This window comes from Pinus tabuliformis, chromosome 7, assembly GCF_031772625.1.
Source record: "Pinus tabuliformis cultivar Carrire ecotype Pingquan chromosome 7, CPIR1, whole genome shotgun sequence".
NCBI lineage: Eukaryota > Viridiplantae > Streptophyta > Pinopsida > Pinales > Pinaceae > Pinus > Pinus tabuliformis.
Window position 1 is genome coordinate 702,433,929 of NC_142293.1, and position 13,862 is coordinate 702,447,790.

The following is a 13,862-nucleotide window of genomic DNA, read 5'->3' on the forward strand; positions in this document are numbered from 1 at the left end:
TTGCTGTTGGTTTCTTAAGACAACATCATAGTGTTGGGTGATCTAAGCTTTGTATGAGGTGAAGAAGGGCTTACTTGCTGAGAGGATGATGCTGGGTCAGAACAACTGGTTGTAACTCCCTTGGCTCTTTCTTGTTTATCAATAAAAGCTATTCAAGTTTTCCTCCATACTCTTGTGTCATTTATGTTTTATGCATTTGTATGGTCAATTTACATCTGATCCTAGATTGTTTATGATTATAGATCCATGTTCTTGTATAGTGCTATGCTACTGTGATCTTACAGGTACTCTATGAAGCTGGGCGTACAAGGGAGCAAGTAGCGAAAGACTGTCAAGAGAGAGATGAATCGAACTAGGAGATTAGCGCAAGACAGAGGTTGGTCTTCTTTGTTCTTCTCTCATCTATATTTCATAAAGGAAAAATGAAAGTAGCTTTACTTTGTTTGTTTCTAAGGTAGCTACCACACCTTAGTGGGATAAGCAGTTCTGTGTAGACACTTTTCCCTATAACAAAATGGCGACTCCGCTGGGGAAGAATTAGTTTGTTTGTTTATCTTCCTTGTTGTTTATTTTATAAACTTACAGACGGAGCCTGAAGTTGAGCCAGGTAGCTTTCGAACTGCATTTGCTATCCAAATGCAAAGTAGATAAACGCCACTTCATTCAATCTCCGAGGTTTGTTTATGACTTAAACAACTGATTCACAAACTCTCTAATTTCCCTCGTGGTAGCTCGTAGAACCTCCCTAGATCTATCCCTGATTGTTGCATTACTGATTACCATTTGCTCGGCCAAAACCCATGAACTGAACTGCAAACTGTGACCCCGAACCCAAGCAAAGTCTCGTCTCTGGCCCAGCGCAGGTACTGTTCTGTGAATCTGAAATTCAGTGGACTTCCCGAGTGTAGTAGGTGCGCTGCATTTCAAATTGCCTGTGTTACAGGTGCGCTGATCAAACTAGGCATTGTTCAGTTTTGGTTTCTATGATTCATTCTTTTCAGTTCTATTCATGAATTTTGCTGCCTGTAATCAGTATATCTCTGTTTGAAACCCCTTTTCCTTGCTGTTATTCCGCCTCCACTGTGCAAAATAACTGTAAATGTTTTTGTGTATTTGTTGAGTCATTTTCAGTTCTCCTTTGCAAAAAGTAACGTAATTGTACTATCACCCTTTGATTTGAAAGTGTCGCAAGTGTCGTTTTCAGTCATAGGAAAGAGTTTGGTTGATATTGATGGTTGATTACCCTGTTACTATTGTATTTGGTCTGAATTTGTAGTTTTTCTAGTGTCGAAAGCAAGTATTCATTTCCAAATCGTAAAGTGTTGTGATTGTCTCCATTTTTATTTTGAAAAGAAACTTGTTAGTAATTGTCGCTTGAAAAGTAATTCAGATTTGTGCATTAGCTTTCTTTTTACCATTCACATACTAAGAAAGCCGAAAACAAATACATGCATGTGCATTTTCATTTAGACTGTTTGATTGGTTTGATTTAGGACAATGCATTTAGTGTGTGCTCTTTACTCTTTGTGAAAGAATATTGTCTCTCTTTCCTTAGTAGCTAGGATTTTCATTGCACAAAGAAGATAAAAGATTGTTTATCATCTTAGATTACATTTTAGAAATTATACATCTACATCTCGCGGTGAACCTGAAAGGAAAATTTCTTAAGCAAGATCAACTATAAAATAAATTTAATGAATCTAACAACGCTTTGGAACCTAACGCACAACATCTAGAAGTCTAGGCTAGAGACGTATTCCGGCGTCGTAAAGCCTGGTAACTGTTGTTCTCACTGATGGTTGGGTGATTCCTCCACTTTGAGACGATAAGTGCCAGTACGGACTTGTGCTCCCACGTACCGTCGAGTATATTTTGGGAGACCCCAATAGGCTTAATCCTTTATCCATAGGAAGCCGTGTCTGCCGCCCTATCGATCGCAATGCACTGAACGCAGCATTCGGGAATATTGACTACCGTACCGTAAAAAGTATTCTCTAGTTTTTCAATTGGTTTGGTAATCCCTCTACCTAGATTTCCAGAGCAGTCCCTTTCGTTCCTTTTCAGACTCCTTAACGGAAAAGGTCCATCTGAGCACTTGTCACTTCAGGCTCATTAAAAATCGAAGGCGACTAGAGTCATCTTTTGTTTTTTCTCAACTCTTAAAAATTGAAAAAACAAGTTGTGTCAAAGCGTCTAAAATTTATTTTAATCGGAATAACATCACTGTTCCCTCGTTGGTCTTAGAAGTTAGTCTCCCTTCATCGCAAGTTCTTGTAGAATCGCTAGGAAATCTTTTGGGTACACTAGATATGTCTGAACAACCGTCGACATCCAGGATTGTGTCATCCGACACAGCAGCGGCAGAGCCTCCTGCTGCTACTCCAACGATGTTCGCTGGTATACCATCTGTCCCGGCAAGTTATCAACAACAAGCCAGAGTCCAATCAAGGACTGTTTCGACGACATGGTCAGATCCTATTTCTTCATCTGGATTATCATCTGGTATTTCTTATGTAGAAACTCAACAAATTGATCCAATGTGTCTTCAAAGGCCAATCTACCCTTTAAGTACTGGATCGCCACCATATGGAGGGCAATATGCCTTTTCATTGTTCCCTCCCGGAGAACAACCATATGGAAGTTTACAACAAAGTTCAGGTCAAACTGGAATTACATCCAGCGGTTGGGTACCAATACTGCCTCAACAACCAAGGGTTGTATATTCAATGCAACCAGTCCACCCTGTGTCGAATATTCCCACTATAGCTGCTATAGTGACTACGTCGCAAGTACAAGTGCTACCTGTTGTATGTCAACCCCAAGTTTCTCAGGTTGCAATACAATAGCCTCTTGTCTCAACGACTCAATCACAACCTCAGGTTAGTGCCTCCTTATCCGGAGCAACTCAGGCTCAAACAAGTACTATGACTTCTCATCTTGGTCAATCATCCAGTATTAGGCAACAGCGAATGGTCCAACAACCATGGCTGATTCAATCTCAACAACCGCCATTCCAGCAATCATATCAAGGACCTGAGCAACAAGTCTTTGTAAGTAATGGGCAACCGCAGTTCCAAAGCGGTTATCAACAACCATATTATAATGGTTATGCCCATCAACCTTGTCAAAGTTGTCAGCATCAATTACATTATGCTGGTATGCAAAGACCCACTGCTCAGGCGATTCCATCTTATCCTGGGTATGCTTCGCCTAACCTGAATCAACAATTGCCCTTTGTAGCAACTCTAGAATTACCAGATCTAAACCGGCTGATGAATGATCCAATTTCTTATGCCCCTTGGTGGCCAGCGATTCCCATAAACTTCCGTCAGATATTCCTAAATTTAATGGAAATCTGGGTGAAGACCCGTCGAATCATGTGATGACATTTCAATTGTGGTGTTCATCAAACACCCTAAATAATGATTCGATTAGGCTTCGCCTTTTCCAAAGGACATTAACTGGTCCGACAGCAAAATGGTATATCGAGTTACCCAGAGCTTCGTTTGACAACTTCAGTACCCTAGCCACAACCTTTTTAACCCATTTTCAGTTACCGATAAGGTATGAAACGGGAACAGAACTTCTTACCAATTTCAAACAAACAATGGCCACTCACATATCTGATCATATACATGAGTGGCGACATCATCGTAGAATGGTAAAAACGTATGTTCCTGATCAACTTTTAGCTGAATGGTTTATTAAGTCTTTGTTACCTTCCATTACAGAAGATGTGGCAAAAGGGGGAGTCGTCACCGAAGAGCAAGTTATTGCTCGTGCGCAATATTTGGACTTGATTTACACTCAGTCTGGCACGCTCTACGATAAAATACCTGACGCGCCCAGACCAGAATTTTCGGTCCCCCCTCCTCCTAAATCGAACAATGACACTCATGCCGGCAATGGTGTGATTGGCGCGACAAACACGAAATCAATAAAGGCTACATCTAAAAAGGCCTGTAATATTTCTAATAAAAATGAAAATGAAGAACTTCTCGCCTCAGAGGTAAATGTCGTGTCGACTGACAAGGGCAAACAACTGAAGCAACCAGGGGGCAAGAAGAAAAAGAAAGGGAGCAAAAAGAAGCAGGATGAGTCATCTCCTGAAAAACCTTCTTCAAACCCTTCTGGGCAAACGAAACCCCCTGTGGGGTGTCATATATGCGATGAGGATCATCAGACGAGAGATTGTCCACATAAAGCTGAAGTTAAGAAACTCTTTAAGAGTTCAAAAACCTCAGCAGTATTGACTGATCTGTTTCCAAACCCGGGAACCAAACTGGTTGCTAATCAAAATGCTTCCCGATCCCAAGTGCTTATGTTGTCTATCTCAAAGCAGCAAAATGATGCTTTGACAAGGAATAAATATTACGGGAATCCACAGCTGTCGAATAACAAGGCTAATGAACAACCTAGTAGTTCGACAATGACTTTCACCGAAGTTGTGCCACCCATCATTCTTGAACCAATGATAAAGTCGCCAAAGGGAGTAGTACACAAATCGAAATTTAATCCTCGTGCAAAAGTAGCACAGAATTATAATATAGTAGAGGACTTGGCCCAATCATCGTCCGCTATATCGACACTTGAGGTACCGCAAAATTGCCCCTCCCAAAAGCAAGCTTTATTATCAGCAATAGGTGGGATTGACCCAATGGATTCCAATCTTGTGGCCTTTGATCATAAAGGATATGACCCTCAATTACCGGCTCAACTAGCTTTCCTTATTCAAGTGAAATCCCTCAACAAAACTGTTCATCGAACAATTATTGATGAGGGGGCATCTACATGTATTATGTCGATGAGTTGCTGGAAAAATTTAGGCTCACCACCCTTGTCGAGATCGTCAATGACGTTAAAAGAATTTGATGGACGATCATACACTCCATACGAGATTTTAAGTAACTTGCAAGTTGAACTGGGGGGAAAAACAGTAGAAATTGATGTTGAGGTTATCCATGAAAACCTCAATTACAACATCCTAATAGGAAGGCCCTGGATATATGCCATGGTCGTAGTTGTGTCGACCTACTTCAGGAATATTGCATTTCCCTTTCAAGGAAGAACTATAATCGTCGACCAACAAACATTTCTCCCCAACAGTTCACAAGTTACGGGAAGCATTCCAATGATCCATGGAAGCAATCATTTGCTTCGAAATATTGGAGTAGGTCTCCTAAAAGACCCTGCCTTAATGGGTACTTTTGCCCTACCGCCTCCGAGCAATTTGGCAGAAGTGGCCACAGTGGAAACCTGCAATATGAAATCTTCTATATCTAATGGATTCGAAAGATTCCTAAACATTTTGTCAGCATGGATCATCGCCATTTTAGAAATATTGTAGCAATCAATTTTCTTGGCTTGGGGGGCAAACCCAAATCAACGCTCATCGAGTGTTTGGATAGATAGGTCTAAGGAATATGGCACCTCTTCAGATCCTTGGTCGCATGTACATTCTACAGACGAAGGAATCATTCAATCAATGATGATAGGAGAGGCACCATGGGAAGATTACCACCATCGCTCCCATCTTCCAGATTACCACGAAGATTATTCCAACAACCTTAATCATCCATCAGTTTTTGATTTTCTATCAAATACTGTAAATACGGTGGATTTCGAGGATGGTTCTTATCTCGTGTCGACCTCGTTAAAAAATGAAACAAAGAGTCATGAGGATAGTTCTTTTACTGTGTCAACCTCATTAAAAAATGAAACAAATCCCCTTTCCAAGTCTCAAAGGTAAACCTTCAGTCCAACCACTGAGTTGAATGCAATGAAGCTTGGGGGCCATGCACCTCGATTTGCATTATTATGTTGGGGGCATGCAAACTTATCATGAGTAGTGTTACCGCAGGGTTCAATCTCGTTAAAAAATAAACCCACCTCGAGCAGTTTTAGCACATAGTTCAAGCTCGTTAAAAAATAAACATAAGTCATGAGCAAATGTTTCTTCCCGCGTTTAAGCTCATTAAAAAATGAACTATTTCCCGGTAAATAACCATCGTGAATGTAGTACTTCAGCCTTTAAAGCCTTGGTCATGTTCTCATCATCACCTCCACTCTGTATTGGCCGATCCTTCACCTGAATTTGATTGTTTACCCCTTTTGAGGAACAACTGCGAAGAGTGATCTCACTAGCCATCCTTGTAACACTGCCATGATTGGAAAATTCCAAACCTTACCTAGAATCAGATGCTACCCAATTTTTTCACTCGTTCCTCAAAAGACGAGTCTCCTTTAAGCTCTTTTCAACTGACTCGTAAAATATGAAAAAATTGTTCAGCCATTGGCCTCTCCAGCTCGTTAAAGGGACCGGAAGTGTTATCCCTCCTCTAGATTTTAATCTTTTTGGACCTGAGGGATTATTACACAAAAAGATCGAGCACTTGTTTTGTTCGGCTTGTTAAAAGTATCGAAAATTCATCCCTTCTGTATTGTTTTATACTTTTTCAGACTTAAGGGATTAGATGATGAAAAAGGAATTTTGGAGTTTCCTTTACGTTCCTTTTCAGACTCTCTAAAATTGAAAAGGACCGAGTTATCTTTGTTGTTAAACTCGTTAAAACTTAATAGTGACAAACTTGTCCATAGCAGACAAGAACGAGTTTCACTATCGCTAGGCTCGTTAAAACATAGCGATGGGTTTGCTTGAAGGACAAATTATAGAAAAAGCATATGTTATCCTCCTCAATCTTGACAAAAATAAAGAGGTGCTGGTCAGAAATGACTGGGGAAAAATTGGGAAGAAAACTTGAAGAAACTTTGTTGGTAGCAAGTCGCTCTTGAACATGACACTTTCACTCCGCATCCAAGTCGGGTTGGGTTGTTTCATTCACCAGTCACATCACCATGGTCCCATCACACCATCCACATTTGGGGTTAATGCTACCAATCCATCACGTCAGTGTCGCCGATATGTTCAAGAGAAGTCATTCAGAGAATTCACCTGTGTCTCACCCGCTACAATACATTTACACTCCATTCTTTCATGACCGCCACCCTGAACCTTATGTCATCAAATCATTTTCACCTCCATTAAAATCATTTGCTCTGTTCTGTGTCATTGATGTGGGATTCATTAAGGCCCTCCTGTGATGGATTGCTTCTTGTCAACATCAGCTCATTATCCAAGAAGTCGGTCTAGGAACACCATGTTCAGTACTTTGAAGCTTGCATGCCTCAATGGCAAGTTTCTCACTTCCGGCGACAGGTTTACATCAATGGCCTTCGACCGAAATATTTTGCATGGTGTTCGACGCCAAGTCCTTCATTCACACCACGTGAATTGTACTGCAGTACCTTGACGGTCATTATCATTATCGGTGATTCCTCTCGCGCCTGTTAACAGCTTACATCATTGGCTGGTAATCAGGCAATGTCTTTCCATTGTCGACTCCAGAACATCTCTCACATGGATTGACTTGTACTTCGAGTGAAGATCGAACGAGATTGAAGACCCTGGATCTAGTTTCATCCATCCGGGCTGCGATATATATTCAGGGAAATAAAGACATCAAATGTACATCATTTTTGCACAGATAATCATCCAATCAAAGGGATGATGGCTCTACCAGAATCATCAGTCTACACTCAGACGATTGTCTGTCCTATGTACATGAAAATGAATTTATAAAGCTGAGCATGGGAATGCCCACCTCAGCTAGATCATGAAAATATTATGAAGATAATGTATTGTATTGTATCTTATTACAGGTCTCCTCTCAGCTTGAAAGAACTTCGGATCCTCATAATAAAGCATTTCACCCGACATCAAAAGATTAACGACCTCATGCTTTAGGGGGCAACTGTTATAGACATTTTTGGGCACTACAACCCCAAGCATGAAATTTCCATAAACCAAGGGCTCCTAAGTCCCTAAAAGTGTTGTTCTAACCCCTAAAGGAACAAGGTCAACTAATTACAGCTTCTCCCAGAAGTTCTCCATGAAAAACTGCTCAAAACTGGTCAAAACAAGATCATTTCAGCTGCTCCATAGGCAAAGTGCGTTGCATCTCACCTAAATACACTCTGTGGGTGCGTTTCATTTCAAAAAGCCCTTCTATGGGGTGCGATGGGCGAGAAGTGACAAATGGCAGTGTCATTATGCGAGGTGGAGAGGCATGGAATCTTCCAGAAACTTCTCCTGTGACACTTGCCTCTCTGAATTCGACCAAGGATGAGTAAGAGATCATCAATCTCCAAGTGGAAGCAAGAACTATTAGAGGGAAGACACTAATCAAATCACAAGCTGACTCATCTCCCTTACAGATATCTATATATGGATCCCTCATCCCAGAGATCCAAAGGCGGGAATTTTGCATATGGTAAGGAATTGTTGTTGGTTTCTTAAGACAACATCAAAGTGTTGGGTGATCTAAGATTTGTATGAGGTGAAGAAGGGCTTACCTGCTGAGAGGATGATGCTGGGTCAGAACAACTGGTTGTAACTCCCTTGGCTCTTTCTTGTTTATCAATAAAAGCTATTCAAGTTTTCCTCCATACTCTTGTGTCATTTATGTTTTATGCATTTGTATGGTCAATTTACATCTGATCCTATATTTTTTATGATTATAGATCCATGTTCTTGTATAGTTCTATGCTACTGTAATCTTACAGGTACTCTGTGAAGCTGGGCGTACAAGGGAGCAAGTAGCGAAAGACTATCAAGAGAGAGAGGAATCGAACTAGGAGATTAGCGCAAGACAGAGGTTGGTCTTCTTTGTTCTTCTCTCATCTATATTTCATAAAGGAAAAACAAAAGTAGCTTTACTTTGTTTGTTTCTAAGGTAGCTACCACACCTTACTGGGATAAGCAATTCTGTGTAGACACTTTTCCCTGTAACACAAGCCCTTGGTCGGTCGACACACATTCCAAGCCAAGTCAACACAGTTGTTTCGATTGGGGATGAGGGGTATATTGGTGCACAATTCATATTATTGTTAGAGTTTTAGTTTCATTTCTAGTGTTGCTCCACTACCAGCAGGCTTGGACAATACCCCCACGGAGTCACGCAAGAACACAAGCATCACTCTACTACCAGTGAACCTTGTTAGTACCCCAGCGGAGTTACCTGCATCACCTCTCTGCTCAGGATTCCTTTCTCTTCTTTTGCCTTATTCATTTTTCATTTTTCCGAAATTTTTTCATTTTTTCATTTTTTCATTTTCATTTTTGTAACTATGCATAACACTTATTCATTTTAGAGGCGAAAGAGGGATCCTGAATTATTGAGAGAAGAAGAGGTTGTTCCTTCAGAGAAATAGTTTATATATACCTCTTATGTTCTTGTTAAGGTTTTTCCCCTCACCTTACTCTACTTGACTGAGCTGACAAGGACTAACCCAAAAACAACCGACTAGAGTCGGTGACACTAGTTAGCGTGCAAGTGTTGTGTTTTCACCAAGGTTCACTTCGAATAGTACGTATTTTCCATTAGCGTATCATGGACTGAAGATAACAAGTTCTTCATAAAAAGGAAGGACGACAGATAACCAAGTATTGATAATTGTACAAGTCCTCTTGTACTTTACCTTGCTTGATTCAAGAGTTGCACACGGTCCATGCGAAACTAACCTATGAACGCATACAAGCAAACAAACTAGAAAACAAAGAAAAAATCAAAAGTAAATGCATAAGCAAAGCGAGAAAGCAAACAAGCAGGAAAAGAAACAAACATGCAAATCAAGTAAGCAAACATGCATGCAAGCAAACAAACCAAAAGAAAACACTACTCCTAATCCTAAGCTAATGTTGCATGGGCCTTCTCACGTGAAGTGATACTTCCAATGCAGCAACTAGTGCATTGGTCGACCCATGTTGGTGAAGGCATGGTTCATGAACAACACAGCTACATGAACCAGCAAACAAGAAATACATAACAATGAAAACAGAGACACTCCGAGTTTACTTGTGTCCACAGAACATAAGTGAGTGCAAGTGCATGGCACGCAATCCATGGACTTACCATGATGTTGTGTGACACTGCATGCAGATGTTAAGTGTACACATTCTCTTGACCGTGAAATGCAAGAAAACGTGAGAAAGGTAGACCACTTACTTTGTGCAAGTGTGCTTGCTGCATAAGATTCCTCCCTTGAATGAGCGATGGGATCATGTAGTTCAAGTGAAGGAAGCAAATTTTGTGTGTGAGATTGATCTTCAATGCATACAAACGATTGATGAGGATCCTCAGGTGTTTCAATAATTTCTTGATTGGAAGTGAGACCAACCTCAATAAGGGCCTCGCATAACCATCAGCTCGGGCTGAAGTGCCTCGACAATCTGTGGGGTTTCAACTTCGTCGACAGACACATCATTGTAGACCAATGTCTTAGACAGATTAATAACAATAGAATCAACATCATGATTGGATGAATAAGTAGATAGATCACAACAGCCATGATCAAAAAACTCAGGATGTTTGTTGGCATCCTCATGATTTGATGAATCACACAGAGGGGTAGATGAGAAGCAAGGATGTTCACCCTCTACGTTTCCAGAAAAAGAAGATGAAAAATCAAGTGGATTCTCAATGAATGACTGGTCCTCTCCATCGTTGGATGATGGGATGACATATGGTGTGTCTTGCAAATGATCAACAATAGGTGCATCCGTGGACGGAGATACACATGAAAAATCAGGTATGACAGGATCATCAAGGATGTCAGGAAAAAATGGAGGAGGTACGGATAGAAATGGATGGTCCTGTACTGCCGGTGGATGTTCAAGCTCCCAATCATACTCTTCATGGATGACATCACATGTTGGTTGTGCAACACCAAATCCGTTGATGGCTTAATCGTCGTTTACAACAACTATAAAGTCCGAAATGGAAGAACACAAGACAGTGTCATCCAGAGGATCATCCGAGCACAAATACGGAGGTTGAGGTACAAAATGCATGTGATAACCCAATGAATTCACAACCATGCTTGCACAAAAATTCGAAGAAGCAATGTCAGAAGGATGCGATAGTTGAACATATGTGTGTGCATACTGTATCGCATCACTCTGCGATGGTGGAGATGTTTGATGAGGGGACGGCAAACAGTCACTTGTGACAACGGCTGTGTCCATCCGTGATTGTGCAGCTTCATCACCAAAGTATGCTAAGTGGGGCTTGGTCTTGAACTTCTTCTTGGGATTGACTGATTTGTTAAGATAGTATTCGAATCTATCCCAAATATATGGAAATTTCATCTGACTTTTCGGAGCTTGAAACTGCAACACATAGAAGCGTTCCCAAAAATCCATAGACAATTCTTGCGGGACCTTCCGTTGTTGTAACAGTTTTTGGTCAAGAGCTTCTGGATCAAAATGATGGAAAGTAGATTCAATGAGATCATAGAACTCCTCTAGTGAGTGCACGCTCCCAGGAGGCATACTACAGCACCACCATTGTGGGGATTCACGTAGTGTGTATGATAGTAGCATAATGACCTCTTCTCCATAGAACTCGTCAGCATCATCAAGGAATGCATAGAAGTCTTCTAAGTACTCAGGAAAGGCTACTTCGCCTTCACCATTATACGTGAATTCGAACAAGAGATCAAAAAACTCCATCATGATGTTGAGAGGTTCAGCATGCAAAAGACATCATGGAGGGATGAGTCTGATAGCATCCATGATAGATGTGACAAGGTTCAAAACAGGATGAGAGGACATAGCTTGTCATCTGGCCCTCCTAGCACCAAAATGTTGATGGTGTTGGACCTTCCAACATGTCAGGGGATCTCCCCGGTAAGAAGTCCCAACTAGACCGCAGACTGTTTGGTGTAGGAGTCCCAGCAGTGGGTTGTATGGTATCACCTTGACCGCGGTTGCACAGAGGCAAGTAAGATATCCCTATTGGTAGCAAGTGTGTGACATATGCAACAAGTCAAGTAAGGTGCATGAACGGTTCTAACACACTGAGGGTGATGTGAGTGCGCACCTTGGAAACCTGTGAAAGAATGTGGCTAAGAAGGGAACACACGAGCAAAGATGCATCACAAAATAGAAGGAAAGTAAGCTAGCAATCCAAAGTGATGGTTAAACCAACAACACATTTCAGTAAGATTCATACATACATATACAGAAAGAGTTTATACACACATGTGTAAGCAAACAGATACATATATCGTTTAGAGTAAACAAGATAGCTGAAATAAAATATGACATATGCATGAAATGTGTTGGCTCTGTTATATTAAGAAGTGAAAGTTATAGTCATACAATACAACCATGAACAACCTCTACTTCTGAAAGCGAAACGTTACAGTCACTGTCGCATGCTCCTCCAAAGAGATATACAAGCTCTGCATAGTGGAGAAGCTAAGGCTCATTACAATACTCTCCAAGTTTTCTCTAATATACTCCTATCAGAAGCTTGGCTGACCAAAAGCCTATACAATGTGTTATGAGGGACTATATATAGCAAAGGGTTGGATGACCCTTGACATTCCCCTTTGTGATTGTTCATCTACCCTCATGACTCTTCAGCTATTCTATGGTTGTTACATTCGACTATCGACACTTGGACTTCCACTATACAAGATGTTACATCCATTCTGCACATGTACACATGCGAGACAAAATAGGATTGAGCAAGCCATGCAAGCTATCACTAACACTCGGACAATTCTGGTGAGACCAAATCTTTGACATCCTTGTGATGATCGATGTTGGTGAACTAATGCCAAGTTTGCTCGTCCATGATGGTGTCAGTGTGCTCAATGGTAACATCCTGCTGAAAGAAAACTCTTGCCTCCATTGCATACAGGTACACTAATATGGCTCCTATATCCAACTCATCTAATAACATGCACATCATCTTCTTGAGTGCAGTTTGACCAGAAACACCTTGATGCATAGTGTCTGTGTTGATCTCCAAGTGTGTGCTAGTGACCATGTGCATCAACTTGTCAAAATACATGTTCAGCTCCAGTCGGACTTGCTTCTTGTCTTCGCTTTGGTGAGTGTTCCAAATGGGTGGGATTGCATGCATTTGCAAAATGAAATCCATGTTCTTGAATACCCTTTAATGGGATCGACAGCATTGCTCACCCTGTCTACTCCATGATGGTTGCTGAATGGATCTATAACCTGTATGGGCGTAGTTTCATCAGTCTATGCATGTTGCACCTTTTTCTGTACATGTTCCTACTGCAACTCCTTCTCTCATCTATGCAGCTCCTTTTCTTCCTTCACGTAATCCTCTTGTCGCACAATTGCCTCATAGCCTCAGTCTCCAAAGCTTCTTTCATCACAAGTGGATCTGCTTGAACTTGCAAGTTTGCTCCACCTCTACGATGTCAACAGCCTTCCTCTTGCATGTGTTGCATGTAGGTGTGCTACCTTCTGCTACTGTTGATGTTGTTGCTCATTGTGATGCCATTTTCATTTCATCTTGATATCCTTGTCCATGAACAACTTGATGTGTTCATAGATAGGCAAGTTCATATACACTTGATCAACTGCATCCCCAGTTGTGCTCTGAATGGTGTCATCGACTCTACTCTCCTGAAAGCCATTATACCAATGCTACTGAGAAATAGACGAACACCTATTATACCTGGAGACATAGCAACACTCATGACAAGAAAAATTTCAGTCAAAAACCAAAACAAACTGGAGGACTAACATGCAACATACATGTGTGATTATCTGTGAAGATTGCACAATTTTCACTGGGAGGCTGGGAGACTGACTGCCAAAACTGTGCAAGGCACAGTCTGGGCTGTCAAGAGTTTGACTAGCTAATGGAAATACGCAATGCATAGTCTAGCCTAGTCTGTTGAGGACTGAAACTACGTAATGCACAATTTCAGTCAGTAATGACATGCAAACCAGCAAACTGCATTGCGTAGATTCTGAG